Source organism: Antechinus flavipes, chromosome 3 (genome assembly GCF_016432865.1).
Source record: "Antechinus flavipes isolate AdamAnt ecotype Samford, QLD, Australia chromosome 3, AdamAnt_v2, whole genome shotgun sequence".
Lineage (NCBI taxonomy): Eukaryota > Metazoa > Chordata > Mammalia > Dasyuromorphia > Dasyuridae > Antechinus > Antechinus flavipes.
Window position 1 is genome coordinate 58,307,066 of NC_067400.1, and position 18,580 is coordinate 58,325,645.

Sequence of the window (18,580 nt, forward strand, 5' to 3'; positions counted from 1 at the left end):
TTGGGGGCTAAGATCCGTGCGTAAGCGTGAGTACAACTGGCAGGGGCTCGTTTTCCTGACCCCGGGCGCAGAGCCGAGTTCCCAAGCTGGCCCTGAGCCCCGCAAGCCCCCAGACGGCCAAGCCCCGGCGCGTCCGAAGCCTTGGTCCCTTCGGAGCTCTGCGCAAGGCTAAGCCCGCCGGATGCCTGCTTAGCGGCAGCTCCGACCGGGCCGAGAAGTTCGGGCTTCGGTCCCGGCTCTGCGCTGGCCCAGCATGATCTTGGAAAGTTGGTACCAACTGCAGCCGAGCGAGATGCTGCGTGTCCAAGGCTGCTTCCCAGCAGGCTCGGGGTGCGTGGCCAGCAGCTAGAGGGGCTTTGCCTCCGCACTAGGGAGGGCGCCTTGCCTTGCCTTCCCAAACGCGCGTGGGGACGCGCCCTTCTTTGCAGGTAGAGCTCGCTGGGGCTGTCTCCTCTCTTCTCCCCGGCCCTGCTCCAATAGGCTCTTCTATTTCCATTACACTCCAGTCTGCAAAGGTCCTTAGATGTCATCTGCTTCTAATTCCTTTACTGATGAACTCAAGTCCCGAGAGTCGAGGGGCCTGTCCTGGTCACTCAGATGGCTGGGCAGGGGATTTCAACCCAGGGCCTCTGACTTCGGGCAAGTCTAAAGCCCGGCGCCTCCTTTTCACCAAACGAAATTCAAATTCAGGTCTTTCTCACTCCACGCTCTCCATCATACAATCTATCACCAATATAGAGTTGTATCATCATTTTTATTGGCACGTTCTGACCTTAAACAGCGAATATTTTTCTAATTTTTGGTGTCTCTTTATTTCAGGAAAAAACTATTTTGGCATTCAAAGCCCTTCATAATCAGCCAATCAATTAACATTTATTTGGTGATTACTATGTGCTAGGTACTGTGCTAAGTGCTGTGGATACAGAAAGGCAAAAGGAGTTTCTTAACTCTAGGAAGTTTTAATCTAGTGGGAGGGGGGAGATAAAGCAAGTGGTAATCTATAAACAAGCTGTAGCAGGATAAATAAAAAATAAATAACAGAGGTGAGACATTAGAATTAAGTGGGGTTGGGAAAGGCTTCCTGTAGTAAGAGGGATTTCTTACTTTTCAATGTTCTTATATTGTCGACCATATTCTCTTTGATTCAAGGACCCAGGCTTTTTATATAATCCTTAAACAAAAAATTTCTCTTCGTTTCAAGCATTTCTCCCAATCCTGGAATGATCTCCCTCTTCAACCCTTACTCCTGGCTTCCCTGGTTTCATTTAAGTCCTATGAAATGCACTGCTTATTTCCACTGGGCTGGAACCAATAATATTTTACATAATTATAACAGCAAATAGTGCAAATTCTGACACGTGTGACAGTTTCATGAGATTAATAATTCACACTAATGAGGCTCTAGCTGTATGTAAGATTCTGTGAAATCCTGCCCCATTTAACCTTGAAATTTATCAATAACCACACCTACACTTAATGCTTATTGTATAGAGTCTAATAGTAAATTAACTTGTCTGATAAAAACTTAGGGTAATAGAAAAATCTATTTCTATGTTCACTGATGTTAGAGTTTAAAACAAAAACTAGTCTTGTCTTGAACATAATTGTTTTTTATTAAAGATTTTTATTTTTCAAAACATATGCTTGGACAATTCTTTAACATTAGCCCTTATAAAACCTTGTGTTTCCGTTTTCCCTGCTTTCCCCCACATCCTCCCCTAAATGGCAAGTAGTCAATATACGTTAAACATGATAGAAACATATGTTAAATTCAATACATGCATACATATTTATACAATTGTTGTGCTGCACACACATTTTAAAAATAAAATCAAACCAGAAGAAAGAAGAAAACAGCAATAAAAAGAGTAAAAATGTTAGGTTGTGAACCACATTCAGTTCCCACACGCCTCTCTGGGTGGATGATGGCTCTCTTCATCACTGAACAATTGGAACTGGTTTGAATCATCTCGTTGTTAAAGAGGGCCATGTCCATCAGAATTGATCGTCGTATAGTCTTATTGTTGCTGAGTATAATGATCTCCTGGTTCTGCTCATTTCACTCAACATCAGTTCATGTAAGTCTCTCCAAGCTTCTCTGAATTCATCCTGGTGGTCGTTTCTTACAGAACAATAATATTCAATAACATTCATATACCATAATTTATTCAGCCATTCCAATTGATGGGCATCTATTCAAATCCAGTTCCTTGCCACTATTTAAGGGGCTGCCATAAACATTTTTGCACATGTGGGTCCCTTTCCCTTCTTTGAGATATAAGCCCAGTAGAAACTGCTGGGTCAAAGGGTATGCACAACTGATCATAATTGTAGACTGGTTCAGTGATAGTATGATAAGCATACTATACAGATTCCCTGTTGCCCTATGCTTAATAGTAGAGATCTTTTATCAACAATGAATCATTTATATATTTAGGACTATGTAAAATGCTTTATAATTATCTTTTGATCCTCACAACAATCCTTGAATAGGTGGCTATCAACCCTATTTTATAGATGAATAAGCTGAGGCAAATAGGATAAGCAACTTTCTCAGAGTCAGAATTTGAACCGAGATCTTTCTGCCTCCAGGTCCAGTACTCTATTCACTCTGCTACCTAGCTGTCTAAAACAACTAAAGATAGATAGACAGACAGACAGACAAGACACATACGAAAGGAACAAAGAAATAAAAGAAAAGGAGAGAGGAAGGAAAAAGTAAAGGAAGAAACAAAGGAATATAAAGAAAGATATATAAAGACAGATAGATATAGATAAAAGTCCTCTTTCAGGGATTCTGAGGGAGAGGGGAGAAGAAAAGGATGATGGAATATTAGTTATAGTTCCAACCTAATCTAGGGATATTTTTGGAGGTTCTATATAATCAACTCCTAAGGCATTTTTTAGGGTGAAACCAGGTAAATTTTCATTCAGTTAGTGTGTTTACATGTAAAATATTTAATCCATGCTAAGGGAAATAGGTTTAATAAGACACTATCATCACTATTAAAATGACTATCACTCTATTCCTGAGGTATTGTCTTTGGCAAAATTTCCAGCAAAATGGTATTTCAAAAATTAAGCAATAGAACAGTAATATACTATCACCACCTTGTGACCAAAAGTGGTAACCCTTGTTTTCACCAAAACTTCTATGATCATATTACCAATATGCCTGTAAATTAGTAAATGCTTAAGAAATTCTTGTTGACTTAATTTGTGATTATTATTTTCATGAAATATTAAATAAGATGTTCTGAGATTTGACATTTTAAAATCAATTTTCTTATGATATTTCTATATAAGTATTTATGGCCTTTTAGAATAATACTATCTAGTACTTCCAAGATGCTTTCTTTAAGTTTTGGGAAGCATTTTATTAAGCAGTTTACATTCTACATATCTTATTTAATCTATGGGGTCTTAAAGAAGAAAAAAAGTCCAACAACCCAGAAGAAAAATCAATTATTTTCAACATTTATGTATTCTTTTAAGACTTTCAAAGTGCTTTTTGTACATTCTCTCATCATCTTCTTTGGATGTTGCAAAAAATCCTGTGAGATCTTAGTACAGTTATCCCTGTTTTATAAATGAGGAAATTGAAGCTCTGAAATGTTCCATGATTGGTCTACAGTTGCCCAGTGAGTAAATTGCAAAGATTTGACTCCCAAATTAGTATCTCTAATGAGGAGTGAACCTCTGACTCACAATAGCCTCCTACTATAAATTTTGGGACAACCTGACTCCAAAGAAGGAATTGGCTTTTTCTCATCTTGATGCCTCATTATGCCCCTACTCTGGAGTAGAACTTTGAGGATGATTTCTCAGCCAAACCTTACAAATAGCTCATCTAACTCCTTTCCAAAAAAGAATCAATAGAGTCTCATCTTGTTAATGTTAAGAAATATATACCAACTATTAATTTCTTCCACAAAGGAAATACTTAAAATAGGAGACTTACACATTAGCAAGTGCTTTAAAAAAAAAAAACAATAAAACAGTAATCCATTTCACCCATTATAATTTCCATGAAAGGCAGAAGCTCTTTAGGATATTTCGCTTTCACCTTACTCCTGCATTGTCCTAATAACTCACAAGATATAGGTCTCCAGGTTAACCAGGCATATCACCTACTCCTGTTAGTTTCAGAATAATCTCAACTAGTGGACATTTCCTCCAGGTCAGGGAATAGTTTAAGGAATTACCTTCTAGTAGGCAGCTTATGCTGATGTAGGAATCTAGGAACTCTTGAGTTCATGAGATAATTACTGCATCTGGAAATGTCCATTTCTCAGGATCATTGGTTACTAGTTGATCACTTATATGCTGAGGTCTAGACTTGGGGTACCTAAATGAGATTAGGATTTAGTTGAGATCTAGTGGCAGGTTTGGGGTACAGGGAGTCAAGCAAAGCTCCCCTGCAATCCCCCTGGATTCGGCGCAAGGATATGAAGGTAAATGAGGTCTAGTAGCGGGGCGAGTCCTTGGCCCGAGAGCTAGATTGATAAGAGGTTTATTATTGGGTTTGGAAGTAAGATAAGGAGGGCACTGGACAGAGGGTCCTCACATGGCCAGCATGTTTGGAATCTCTGCAAAGAGGGGGTCCCAGTGTCTCCCTTTTATAATGGGAGATTTAGCTCAAGGGGCTTTTGGGTGTAGCTCCAAAGTTGGCTCAGATCCAGGTGGGTCTGGGACAGGTCAGATCTTCTATTGGAATTCAAAGGGACCAGAATTTGTGAATTAAAAGGATTATTTACAGTATTAACTAGGAGAGGGTAGGAATCTAGAAAGGAATCTTTCCCACTTCATTCCCCTCTCAAGCAGTTGGAACTTAAATTCATTTAAGGAAAAAGACATGGGGCAAAATCGAAACAGAATTGAAGATTTTCTCCTTCCAGGATTTTCCAAATTCGGGGGTCCCGTCTTCATCCCCACCCTCAAGCAGTCACCTCCAAAGGCATATGGGAAAAGGGGCTCCGATCTCCTCTTAACTGCTTCGAGCTGGCAAGGGTCGTAGAGATTTGGGGGTTCATGCCAGGAGGTGAGGCATGAGGTGTGGGGTTTGGGGATGGCAGTAGGGCATCTAAGGGGTGTGTGTCCCGGTCAGTCGTTTCCAGTCAGTTGTCCCATGTTCTCCAGGCTGAAGGGCAATTGAGAGTCCAAAGATTAAGCCCAGATCTCATGAGCAGGTTAAAACAGGGGTGTCATCTAAGGGTGGAGATGGCATACTAGATCCCATTTATCGCTGTATCCTTGCGCAGAATCCAGGGGGATTACAGGGACTCCCTGTACCCCAAACCTGCCACTAGACCTCAACTAAACCCTAATTTCATTTAGGTATCCCTTATCTAGATATGGTTCCCTGACGAAACGAACACTGGAAGCTAGATAATTTGGTGATCAAACTGAACCCCAACTTTTTCGGGGCACTCAACCAATCTGGGTTTTGAGCTGTTCAGGCAGTATTCTTCCGGGAAGAATCTGCATTCTTTCTTTGGTCTCACTCTATCTCTAAGGTAGTGGGGAGAATATCTGTGTTCCGCCTCACCCTACTTCCATTTCAGGTGAAAAGGCTTCTATTTTTTACAGATAGCAGGACCAGGCAATCTGGAACTCTGGACAAGGTAAAAGACTTTTCTTTCCTTATCTTGCCGTGGACACCCAAAGCCCTCGGGTCGGGCTTGGGTTGTCGTTGGGAGGTCTAAGCTCTGGCACAATAATTTAGGAATTGCTGCGGATTGACAAAAGGCCTTCTTTTGTCGGTTCTGTCTCTAAGAGATACGAGAGAGGCTACAAGGATTTGGAAAAATAAAAGTTTTTACCTGTCCACGATTTAGACACTCCCCTGCCTCTGGAGCAGATGCTTTGCTTGAGGAAACTCCCTCTGTCCAAATCCTTTGGAGAGATAAAGGCCCTTCCTTTGCATTTCAATGCATTTCTAATCTTTTTTTGTCACCAGAAAGCCCTGCTCTCCAGCAGGAATTGTTGAGAGAGGAAGTGTCTCTTTAACACCTCCCCAGACCAAAGAGACACGTGGTTGTTCTGGGTACCCCACCCCTCTCGGGGGTCCCAGCCAGCGCTCTCTTTGCTCTGTTCTGGGGAGATAGCCGGAGAAACGTAAGAGGAGCTGTGTTTGAGCCCTTCTCCCATGCCACTGTTAAGTGCAATGGAGTCTAATGGTCAGGCTGTAGCCACGAGGAGAAAGGTCACTGAATTGGGGTGAGTTTAGAGAATGTCTCTGCCCACGGCTGCTCCTCCCTGGACAGGAGTAAGCGGTCTCCCCTTCAGGTTTTGCTCTCCCAGCAAGATTTGGGGGCTTAGATGAGCTGCCCCGCCTTCAAGTTCCAGCGTGGAATCGCCAGAGGAGCCCTTGCCATTCAAGACGCACTACGCTGGGTAAGATGGCGTCTCTTCCTCCCCCACCCTCGTTCTGGCCTCTCCTCCCCCTTCTTCCATGGAGTGGGGAGTGTAGCACTCGAGGCCTGTTTCAGACCTCTCCCATGTGGCTTGGCAACCTGCCGTTTAAAGGCTCCTATCCTGTCCCCTTCTCGGGGTTACTGTACAGTGGGGAGATTGGGGACGCAATCTAAATCTTCTCAAATCTCCGGAAAGGTTGTCACCAACTTTTAAAACAGAACTTTGCTAGTAATTTGGACAAGTGGGCCAGGCCCCTCCTAGACCTTTACCTGGTTCTTAAAGCCGCAGCTTCCAGCCCTCAGGAAGTGTGCTCGTCCCATACATTTTAAACGGGACTCAGTTTCCCTGATTTGGTCATCCTGCGTTAACTGTAGAAGTCTCAGAACGACGCTTTTGCATGCTCACAAGGCTGGCTACAGAAACGGGGCTCCGATCTCCTCTTAACTGCTTCGAGCTGGCAAGGGTCGTAGAGATTTGGGGGTTCATGCCAGGAGGTGAGGCATGAGGTGTGGGGTTTGGGGATGGCAGTAGGGCATCTAAGGGGTGTGTGTCCCGGTCAGTCGTTTCCAGTCAGTTGTCCCATGTTCTCCAGGCTGAAGGGCAATTGAGAGTCCAAAGATTAAGCCCAGATCTCATGAGCAGGTTAAAACAGGGGTGTCATCTAAGGGTGGAGATGGCATACTAGATCCCATTTATCGCTGTATCCTTGCGCAGAATCCAGGGGGATTACAGGGACTCCCTGTACCCCAAACCTGCCACTAGACCTCAACTAAACCCTAATTTCATTTAGGTATCCCTTATCTAGATATGGTTCCCTGACGAAACGAACACTGGAAGCTAGATAATTTGGTGATCAAACTGAACCCCAACTTTTTCGGGGCACTCAACCAATCTGGGTTTTGAGCTGTTCAGGCAGTATTCTTCCGGGAAGAATCTGCATTCTTTCTTTGGTCTCACTCTATCTCTAAGGTAGTGGGGAGAATATCTGTGTTCCGCCTCACCCTACTTCCATTTCAGGTGAAAAGGCTTCTATTTTTTACAGATAGCAGGACCAGGCAATCTGGAACTCTGGACAAGGTAAAAGACTTTTTCTTTCCTTATCTTGCCGTGGACACCCAAAGCCCTCGGGTCGGGCTTGGGTTGTCGTTGGGAGGTCTAAGCTCTGGCACAATAATTTAGGAATTGCTGCGGATTGACAAAAGGCCTTCTTTTGTCGGTTCTGTCTCTAAGAGATACGAGAGAGGCTACAAGGATTTGGAAAAATAAAAGTTTTTACCTGTCCACGATTTAGACACTCCCCTGCCTCTGGAGCAGATGCTTTGCTTGAGGAAACTCCCTCTGTCCAAATCCTTTGGAGAGATAAAGGCCCTTCCTTTGCATTTCAATGCATTTCTAATCTTTTTTTGTCACCAGAAAGCCCTGCTCTTCTGCAGGAATTGTTGAGAGAGAAAGTGTCTCTTTAACACCTCCCCAGACCAAGGAGACACGTGGTTGTTCTGGGTACCCCACCCCTCCCAGGGTCCCAGGCCAGTGCTCTCTTTGCTCTGTTCTGGGGAGATAGCCGGAGAATCGTAAGAGGAGCTGTGTTTGAGCCCTTCTCCCACGCCACTGTTAAGTGCAATGGAGTCTCTAATGGTCAGGCTGTAGCCACGAGGAGAAAGGTCACTGAATTGGGGTGAGTTTAGAGAATGTCTCTGCCCACGGCTGCTCCTCCCTGGACAGGGGTAAGCGGTCTTCCCTTCAGGTTTTGCTCTCCCAGCAAGATTTGGGGGCTTAGATGAGCTGCCCCGCCTTCAAGTTCCAGCGTGGAATCGCCAGAGGAGCCCTCGCCATTCAAGACGCATTGCGCTGGGTAAGATGGCATCTCTTCCTCCCCCACCCTCGTTCTGGCCTCTCCTCCCCCTTCTTCCATGGAGTGGGGAGTGTAGCACTCGAGGCCTGTTTCAGACCTCTCCCATGTGGCTTGGCAACCTGCCGTTTAAAGGCTCCTATCCTGTCCCCTTCTCGGGGTTACTGTACAGTGGGGAGATTGGGGACGCAATCTAAATCTTCTCAAATCTCCGGAAAGGTTGTCACCAACTTTTAAAACAGAACTTTGCTAGTAATTTGGACAAGTGGGCCAGGCCCCTCCTAGACCTTTACCTGGTTCTTAAAGCCACAGCTTCCAGCCCTCAGGAAGTGTGCTCGTCCCATACATTTTAAACGGGACTCAGTTTCCCTGATTTGGTCATCCTGCGTTAACTGTAGAAGCCTCAGAACGACGCTTTTGCATGCTCACAAGGCTGGCTACAGAAACGGGATTTTAAATCTCGGTTTTTTTCCTTAGCCTCAGGGCACTCCTTAAAACCTTTCCTTAGCTGCGTGGAGAGATAACCTAGGTAAACCAAGCTAGGTCTGGCTGTCTCACACTTTCCTACCTAATCCTACAGGTGGGAACTCTTTTGGTCCTACTTTTTTAGTCCCAAGAGCTTTTGCTCTTAGGACACTTCTATTTTCTGGATTGGCGTTCTATGTTCCTGCCAACAATTAAAGGGTTTTTTTTCTGGGCTCCAACCCTGGCCAGGTTGCAGCTTCAAGAAAGACCTTTGGAATTGTTTGGGACAAATAGACCTACCCAAATTGACTACTACAGAGATCACTCATAGAAAGCAGAATTATTTATTAGAATCTCGAGAAGCGGACCGCATCCTGGTCTGCGAGAAAAATTTCACAGCAGGATAGGGCCAGATCCTTGAAAATGCTTACAGCTTTTATGCATTTCAGACAAAGAACCTCCGAAATCCCACCCTCTATATGTTGTGATTGGTCACATAAATCTACTGTTCCCCTAGGTGGTCAGTGGAATATAGTAGACAAGATGATGTACAGCTTCTTCAACCACGTAGTCCCGGCCTCATCTAAAATCACGTGACTCCAGAGAAGCCGAACCGAGGCCTATAAGGCTTGATCTATTTTAGAATCTGTAAGTTCTTCACCTTTTCCCACACAGAATGATGGCTGGGGAATAAAATTCCAGGTCAAGGCAAATAAGATGGCTTTTTTTTTTTCTTTTCTTCCCTCATTCCTTGACTGCAACAAGAAATGAGTTAATGGGAGAAATTAAAGCTATTTAAGAATTTGGTGAATACCTTTAGGAAAAAAGTCTGTCTTTCTTGAAGTTCTCTAGACTTGTTCCCTGTTTTCCCTCCCCCATTCTTTGAGAAATTATTGAGGGACTAAGAGGGGAATATAAAATATAGGTTATTAAAACAAAATGCTGGTAGTTTACCTTAAGGGAAGTTGGGGTTGTATCTCCCTACTTAGATGGTGTGTTTTCTAGAGATATTGGGTAATTTGTAACCGAGTTACGCCTTAAAATTTGTCATCTCTGTTGGGCAATTATAAGTTGGTTCAGTTATTTGCGAACCTTGAAATTTAAAGTTAAAAAATTTTTTTCTTTGACTTAAAGACAAGGGACAAGAAAGATTGATTTGCAAAAGCAATTAATAGTTTAAATGGAACATCTAGTACTGGTTTGGGAGTGTTTAACATATGAAGGTTTAAGCAAATAAGCTTTGGAAGGAGAGAGATGGAACAGGAAGAGATGGGGTGAGAGAAAAAGAGAGGAAAATAGCTCTCCAGAAATAGGGAAGAAAAAGGCACAATTCCCTAGTGAATCTGCCATTTGCCATGGGAAAAGGAGATATATCCCATGAGATTGGGGCCTGTCTTGAGCTAGCAGATTGGATCCTGGGGAAATAGCACCCTAAAAAAGTTAACTGTGATAAATTACATTTATATGGTGTTAATAACTGAATGTTTTAGTTTTAGTTTAGTTTTCAAGTCTGCTCTCAGAAGTTTGTTGGAACTGTAAGTTATCTGAAAATGATTTATTTCTACTAAGATCCCATCTGTCTAAAGCAAATTATTTAATGCTTATTTACGTGCATGGTAGTCTCCTTGTTTAAGGAAGATGATAAAAAATCGAGCAATTTGATAGGGTTAGTTCCAAAAATTCTTTTTTTTTAGAATGAAGAGACTACTAATGTTAAATCTGAAAGATTTAAAAGTTTCTTTTATGTGGAAACAGAATGCACAACATGTGATTTAGAATTTTTTTTTTGTATTTGAATATTTTAAAGGCAAATGATCTGTGTAATGTTAAATTTAAAACTATCTACTTAGATAAGAAAGATAGCTGTATAAGCTGTATATATAAAGTATAACCCTTTACTGTGATTCTTGAGAACTAGATTCATCTGAAGCCCTTGATTAATGATAATTGATGTAGAAGATAAAATCCTTTGGGACTGCAGCTAATATTTGCTGGGAGTTTTGAATTCAGGTGTGACCATTCATAAGGTGGAATGGTTAAAACTTAAGGACAGTTACCTGAAGTAAAACTGCCAGAGTTTGATTTCTGCTATTAATCTTTTAACCTTTTTACTTCTGGGGCTAGAGTTTCTTTATGTAAAGGTTTACTTAGCCCAAGTACTTGGGGCCACTCCCACCTTGCCTTTTGGGAAAGCTGGGAATCTCATCGCCCTGATTAGGCTAAAGTTTAGGCCTAGAGCCTTTTACACTGTGTGTTGATGGTAGGCTGGGCTATCTTTGGAACAACAATCCTAGGCCCCTGATTTACAGCTCAAAGCGCCCAGGGGCTATAGAATATGCATACTGTCTAGAATTTAGCAAAGAGTTATTGAAAGGGAAAACACATCCACTCCTACCACATCTCTCCTTCGTTACCTTGCCCTCAATGTTCGCGGCCCTCTTAGGAGGTTTCAACTGAGCCAAACCCACTAAATCATGCTCCTATAATGGGGGGAGGAGGGGGACACAAACTCCAGGAGTCTTCAGGGGGATTCGTCGCTCATAGGATGCTGTGAGGACGAAATTCTGTTTTTTTCTTTTGGCAAACAGCCCTCTGGGAGGGCCTTTGTGAAACCTTCTAGAGACAAAGGTTACGTTATAGAATGGGAAAGTTTTCGGGTTTTGCCATGAATTAGCTTTCTTCCCCATCCCTATAGAAATTTTAAGCTGTCTCTTAATGCAGAGACAAACACTGGGCTTGAGAAAAATGCCTCAATCTCAACACCTGAACTCTGAATAGATTAGCTGAATTCCAGTCTCTCTGGACAAGTCCATCCTTTAAAGTGCTTTTTTTTTTTTCCTTTCAAATCCTGGGACTGATTAATACTTTTGCCCTCAGGCAAAAGCTGTGAGCTGAAACACACCCAGCACTCGTCTCTTTTAAAGCTGAAAAGATTCAACCTAGTGAAACCTAGGACCTACCGACCACCTCAACTTTTTCGGGGTCCAAACCTCAGTGTTTCTTCCACTCTGCTGCTAACAGCTGTTGGTTTCCCTTTAACTCTAACCTGAGACACTGAGCTCTTTGCTTCTCACGGCAACTTCTGCCTCATGAAAAAACATTTGGAGTGGAACCACTTTTTAATACAAATCTCTCCCAGATTTAGACCTATAGGTGTCCTGGAAACTGTCCGAGGAGACCCTAGTCTCTGTCCAGCGTTTGAGCAGGAGGAATAATGGAGAAACTGCGTCACACCACAGGGGCTGAATTGGTGTCCTGCTTCCCAGTAGGGAATTGGGGTCTGGCCCTGTTTCCCTTTTTATCCCAGGACAGTCCCAACACCTCAGGGGCCAGTAAGCTGGGTTGGCAGTGCTGAGATACTTTGCACTCCCTCTGACCCATAAGAGTGGGGAAAGTGGGGGAAAGGCTCAAGATCTTTGCTTATTGAGGAACCAACTCTTTTTAAAGAAAGGCAGCACAGTTAAAAGATTTCTAAGAGCTTAAATTGCATTCTTATCTTGATTAGATATATAGGCCTCTTGTTTCCCCTGACTTCTTAGTCCACACCCTGAACCAACACCAAGAGAAATTGGCTTTCCTGGAAATTAAGAGTGAAAGGGCCTAAACTCTAGGCTACTTAACACTTTTTACTATAGACAAATAATTTTTTGCTCCCAGCATTTTCTCCTTCTTCTCCTTGTTAGATGGGCCATCAGCATTCTTACAGGCAGCCCACAGAAGGGACCTGATGGATTTCCTGCTGTCTCCATCTCCACCCTTAGATGATACCCCAGTTTTAACCTGCTCACGAGATCCGGGCTTCAATCTTTAGACTCTCAACTGCCCTTCAGCCTGGAGAACATAGGACAACTGACTGGGAGCGACTGACCGGGACACACACCCCTTAGATGCCTTGCTGCCATCCCCAAACCCTACACCTCATGCCTCACTTCTTGGCATGAACCCCAGGTCTCTACAACCCTTGTCAGCTTGAAGCACTTAAGAGGAGATCGGCGCCCCTTTTCCCATATGCCTTTGGAGGTGACTGCTTGAGGGGGGGGGGAATGAAGAGGGGACCCCTGAACTTGGAAAATCCTGGAAGGAGAAAATCCTCAATTTTGCCCCATGTCTTTTTCCTTAAATGAATTTTAAGTTCCAACTGCTTGAGGGGAGAATGATGTAGGAAAGATTTCTTTCTAGATTCCTACCCTCTCCTAGTTAATAATGTAATCACAAATCCTGGTCCCTTTGAATTCTAGTAGAAGATCTGACCTGTCCCAGCCCCACCTGGATCTGAGCCAACTTTGGAGCTACACCCAAAAGCCCCTCAAGTTAAATCTCCCATTATAAAAGGGAAGACACTGTGAATGAGATAAAAATGAGATCTTTTAAGACGGTTGTGAAAATCGAGTAAGGCTTCATCTATTTCAAAGTTTGAGTAGGCCTGAAGGACTTTAAGGTCAAGGGCATACTTAGTGTCTCCTCCCTGCTATCTTAAGGCGATACTTAAAGTGTCCCTGCAATCCCCTCCCTGTTATCCCCTTAAGGGTATACTTAAGTCCCCTTCTTGTTATCCTCCCTATTTCAGCCAAATATGGGCAACTATGTACTTGTTGGTCAAGTTCAATTTCTTGGGTAGTTCCCGTGTTTAGAATGTAAGATCCTCAGCCAATAAGGATGAGGGTCAGTGGTGGGAAGGGGAATTTGCGTTAGGGATAAAAGCGCCGACCCTACCCTCTATGATGCCTCCTCCCTTCTATTGTCTGCTCGACTGGTTGGACACCCGTTCTCCAGAATGTAAATAAACTTTGCTTTGCTTCTAGAGATCTATCCAGTTGTTTTATTAATGGTTTCTGACCCATACAACTGGGATCCCCTCTTTGCAGAGATTCCAAACATGCTGGATCCTCTCTCTGATGCCCTCCTTATCTCTACCTTCACCTATCTCCTTACTTCCAAACCCAATAATAAACCTATTTTATCAATCTAGTTCTCGGGCCAATAAATGCTTTTATTGGCAACTCATGCCGCTACTAGACCCCATTTACCGCGGTATCCTTGCACCGAATCCAGGGGGATTGCAGGGGAGCTTTGCTTGACTCCCTGTACCCCAAACCTGCCATTAGACCTCAACTAAACCCTAATCTCATTTAGGTACCCCAAGTCTAGACCTCAACAATAGTCAGGAAAGAAACTACAAGCAGAAGAGACAACAGGGATTTGCGGTTCAGTCAAGTGATTACAGTCTAATGAGTTGACAAGTCCTCCTGATAGTATGGTCAATTAACCTTGACACAAAATCCATCCACAAGGATCAAGACATCATTTTAGAGTCGCTATTTGCATATGTCCTTTAGCAAGATGTAATGGGCTGAGGCTTGAGTTGATGCACTGAGGTCCCAAGCACATGAGGCTAAATAGTAATTGGACCATACTCTATTAATATATAAGCTTGGAGAAAGAATGGCCCCCGCCTACTCTTTGTGCAAGTCCTGATGTGTTGTATAGGAAATGACGAATCTGGTGGGTGGAGGCAGGGGAGTGGAAAAGGAAGAGGAGGAGAGCTCAGCACTCACTTGCTCTGTTAGCTGATTTCCTGTCGCAGCTGCCCATATTGCTATCGCAATCTTTCTTGCCTATATTTGCTATCACAATCTTTATTCACCTCTTCACTTGAATAAAGACTGAAGATTTTTTCCCTCAACTGAGTTCCTGACTCTGGCTGATTTGAAATACGCGATCATTACAGCAAGAGATCAGAACATTTGTCCCATAGAAAAATGTCGATTAACATATATATCCAACTCCAGAGCACACATGTTACACTGATAAGGAGAGAGTAAAAGAGTATCTAATTACCCTTGAGAAATTCAAATTATCTGACACATAGAAACTACATCCAGAGTATAAAAAGTACTAGAGAGATTGATTGCTTAACTACATTCAATGATGTTGAATCATAGAAGATAGTATATTTCTTTAAGGATGGGAATAAAATTGGCTAATATGATTGGTTGATTATGAAAAAAAAGTAGGAAAAGGTTAAAAAGGAGGAATTATCTCATATAAATGAAGCCTGAGAGGAAGACTTGATAGAGAAGAAGCAGGTGGGAGTAGAGGGCTGGCAGTACTGGAATCTTATTGGAAATTTATTACAAAGGGAACATGTTTTAAATTAAGATTTAGAGGTGTGGAGGAGAGAGAATAAGGAATAGGAGGGTAACAGGAAATTATAAGAAAAGAATTCTTCAAAAGAATGTTGAAGAGGGAGGTAATAATTAGAGAAAAAAAACTTGTTTATCCTGTTCTTGAAGAAAACTATGACATCATGGAGGTGATATGATGGAATGAAAATGAATTAGATTTAAGTGAGGGAGGGCTGTGCAAGGCCACCTGCCTCACTTTCCCCTCCAGAATCATCTGGGTCCAGTGGCAAGATAATAGATCAAGATGACTGGAGATGGCCCTAGGTGCAATGGGACCTTTTTAAGGTAAGGTGATCAACAGATCTTATTTGGCAGAGGCTGTACCCATTTAGTGATTAAGAGTAGGTAGCAATTGATGTGTGAGAAAAAAGATTAAAAGGAGAGACTGAGAAGGACAATAGTGAAGAAAAATAGGATGAAAGGAAATGCACTAATAGTAATTATAACTGCAAATGTGAATGGGATGAACTCAATTATAAAATAGAGATGAATAGCAAAATGGATTAAAATTCAGAATCTGACAATATGTTATTTACAAAAATCCTTTTAAAAATGAGAAGTATACTCATAGTTAAAGGACTGAAGTAGGATTTATTATGCTTTAACTGTTAAAAAAATAAAATAGATATAGCAATTATGATCTCAAAGTTAAAAGTAAAATAGATTTAATTAAAAGAAATAAGCACAATGACTACTTTCTGATAAAAGTTATAGACAGTGAAAGAATATCAATATTAAACCTATATGGGCCAAAAAGTAGGGCATTAAGATTTTTAAAAGTTAAATGAATTAGAGGTGGAAATAGTAGTACCACACTAGCAGGGGCTTTTAATTCTCCCCTCTCAGAACTAAATAAATCAAAAAAATAAATAAGAAGGAAGTCAAAGGAGTGAATAAATGTTTAGCTAAGCTAGATAGGAAAGATATTTGAAGAGAATTGAATGGGAAACAAAGTAATTCATTTTTTTCTTAGTGATTCATGATCATATTAGAGCATAAAAATTTTATACTTAAAAGAAAAAAGTAGAAATATTAGATCACAATGCGATAAAAATTATATATTTAATAAGTGACCATGGAAACATAGATTAAAAACTTTAATTGGACCAGGCAGCTAGGTGGCGCAGTGGATAGAGCACCAGTCTTGGTATCAGGAGAACCTGAGTTCAAATTTGACCTCAAACACTGTGTGACCGTGGGCAAGTCACTTAACCCCAATTGCCTCAGCAAAAAAAACACCAAAAAACCCACAAGAAAAAATCAACTAATTGGACACTAAACAACCTAATCTTAAAATATGAATTAGTTGGTTGTTTTCTTTTGTTCTTGAAGAGGACCAAAATGACATTACTGTTAGGGTTGAGTTGTAGTGTGGCCAACTGTGGCTGATCAGACCAGTACAAACTCAGCGTTGTCTGCCTTAGGAAGGACTCAAATAGTCCCTAAGAACATTTAGGGAAGCATCTCTAATTTTGCACATGTCACTTTTCTTTTGGGCTAATTCAGTTCTACTTTACTTATAGAGCACAGCACCTTCTCTGATAAGGGCACACCATGCTGGGCGATCCTATGCCAGTGTCTTCCATGTCATACAATTTTTTCTAAAGTTCTTAAAAGATATCTTGAGAATGTTTTTTTTAAAAGATAAGTGATTTTAAAAAAGAAATCAAGGAAACATAATTTAATTAAAGAAATGATGATAATGAGACAACATATTGAAACCTATGGGATACAGCCAAAGCAATAATCAGGAAAATTTGTATCTCTAAATGCTTATCTCAATCAAGTAGAGAAAGAGCAGGTCAATAAATGTAATTTAAAAAATTAGAAAAACCCAATTAAACACTAAGTTGGAAATACTAAAAATTAAGAGTGAGATTAATAAAATTAAGTATAAGAAAATCATTAAATTAATAAATAAAAGTAGGAGTTGGTTTTATGAAAAATTCCATAAAACAGATGAACAATGATGGCCTACTATAATTTTAAAAAAAGAAAAAGAAAAAAGAAGAAAACAAATTACTAGTATTAAAAGTGAAAAGAGTGACTATACCACTAACAAAGATGACATCAAAACAATTATAAGAAGTGATTTTCCCCAATTTTAATGATTTAAGTGGAATGAAAGAACATTTATAAAATATAAAATACCTATATTAGCAGAAGAAGAAATAGAATACCTAAATAGACCTATTATAGAAAAAGAAATTGAACAGGCTATAAATGAATTTCCTAAGCTCATCAGCAGCAGGACCAGTCTGATTTATAAGTAAAGTCTATCAAACATTTAGAGACCAGCTAATTCCACTATTAAATAAATTACTTGGAATAATAGACAAAGAAGAGGATCTACCAAACTTTTTATGGAACAAATATAATATTGGTACTTAAAGCAGGAAGAAAATTATAGATTAATTGCATTAAAGAATATGAAAACAAAAATCCTAAGCATAATACTAGTTAAAAAATTACAAGAAGGATCAAATGAGATACTTAGCACGTAATAGAGATTCATTCCATCCATCTATTCTCATTGTTGAATATCATAGTCAGGAATAAGAAAAAAGCCCAGAAGTATCTCTGTAAAGGGCTGAAACTCTGAAAAGGTAAGCTTGAATCAGACAACTGAGCATTTAAGGCTAATTACTTATTCGATAGGAGACAATGACTCTATTAGCATATGTTTTGGATAATGGCTCTTCTCACTATTTGGTGCTTACTAAATGTTTGGTTTGTTAAGATAAAGTAGATTAGAATTGGAGGGTGGGGTGAGAGTTCTCTTAATGAGAACTGAGAGACTAGCTTTTAGGAACCATAAAAGTAAATGACATCTAGTCAGGACTTGGTTATGGAAATGTATTTCCAACCAAAACTGGTTCAGTAGCTACTTGCTGTGAAAGCAGTGCCTAGAGAGCATACTTGCATCCACTTCTAACATTTAGTATCCCCAAAACCCATATTTACAAACTTCTTTCAAGTGGAGCTTTAGGGGCTTGAAAATGACACCCCCAAAAAAATCCTTGCATCCATTTAAAAAACCTCTACTCCTACTGTAAGCTTGGGGTGGGGTGGAGATAGTCACATTGACCATACTTTCCAAAACCCTGGTTGGATTGCTGTCTTACTCCAAGAACACCTACTAACTTTCTTGACCAGCCTAGCACCTTTTGTGAGCGTTTTATTTCTTACACTCTCTATAAATGCTTTGTAAGTTAACATGAGATCTTGAGATAGTCTACATCATTATGTGTGTATGTGTGTGGGGTGATTTGTTTTTTGCTGAGGCAATTAGGGTTAAGTGACTTGACCAGGGTCATACAGCTAGGAAATATTAAGTGTCTGAGGCTGATTTTAAGCTCAGATTCTCCTGACTTCAGGGTTGGTTCTCTATCCACTGCGCCACCTAGATTCCTCAATGTGATTTTAAAAAATTCCTTAATAGTACATACAAAGTTAAAAGCCCACCGGGCAGGTTTTATTTGTCACAAGAATGTAACTCTTTACCCTGCCCTGATAAAGACCTTTAATATATGCTTGTAGTTGTTTACAAAGACAACTTGGTTGTAGGATCACTAATTCATTATAGCCTTACCATGGTACCAAAAAAGAAAAATCACTACCTGTTAGAGGGACCTTATAATTCAGAGAACTGAGAGATGGAGAA

General features: G+C 41.0%; 1 pseudogene; it reads left to right on the forward strand.

Annotated features, from left to right (window-relative positions):
• Positions 1–551: 551 nt before the first annotated feature.
• The window catches only part of LOC127557014 (40S ribosomal protein S18-like), a 69,653-nt pseudogene continuing 51,624 nt past the window's right edge, over positions 552–18,580 (forward strand).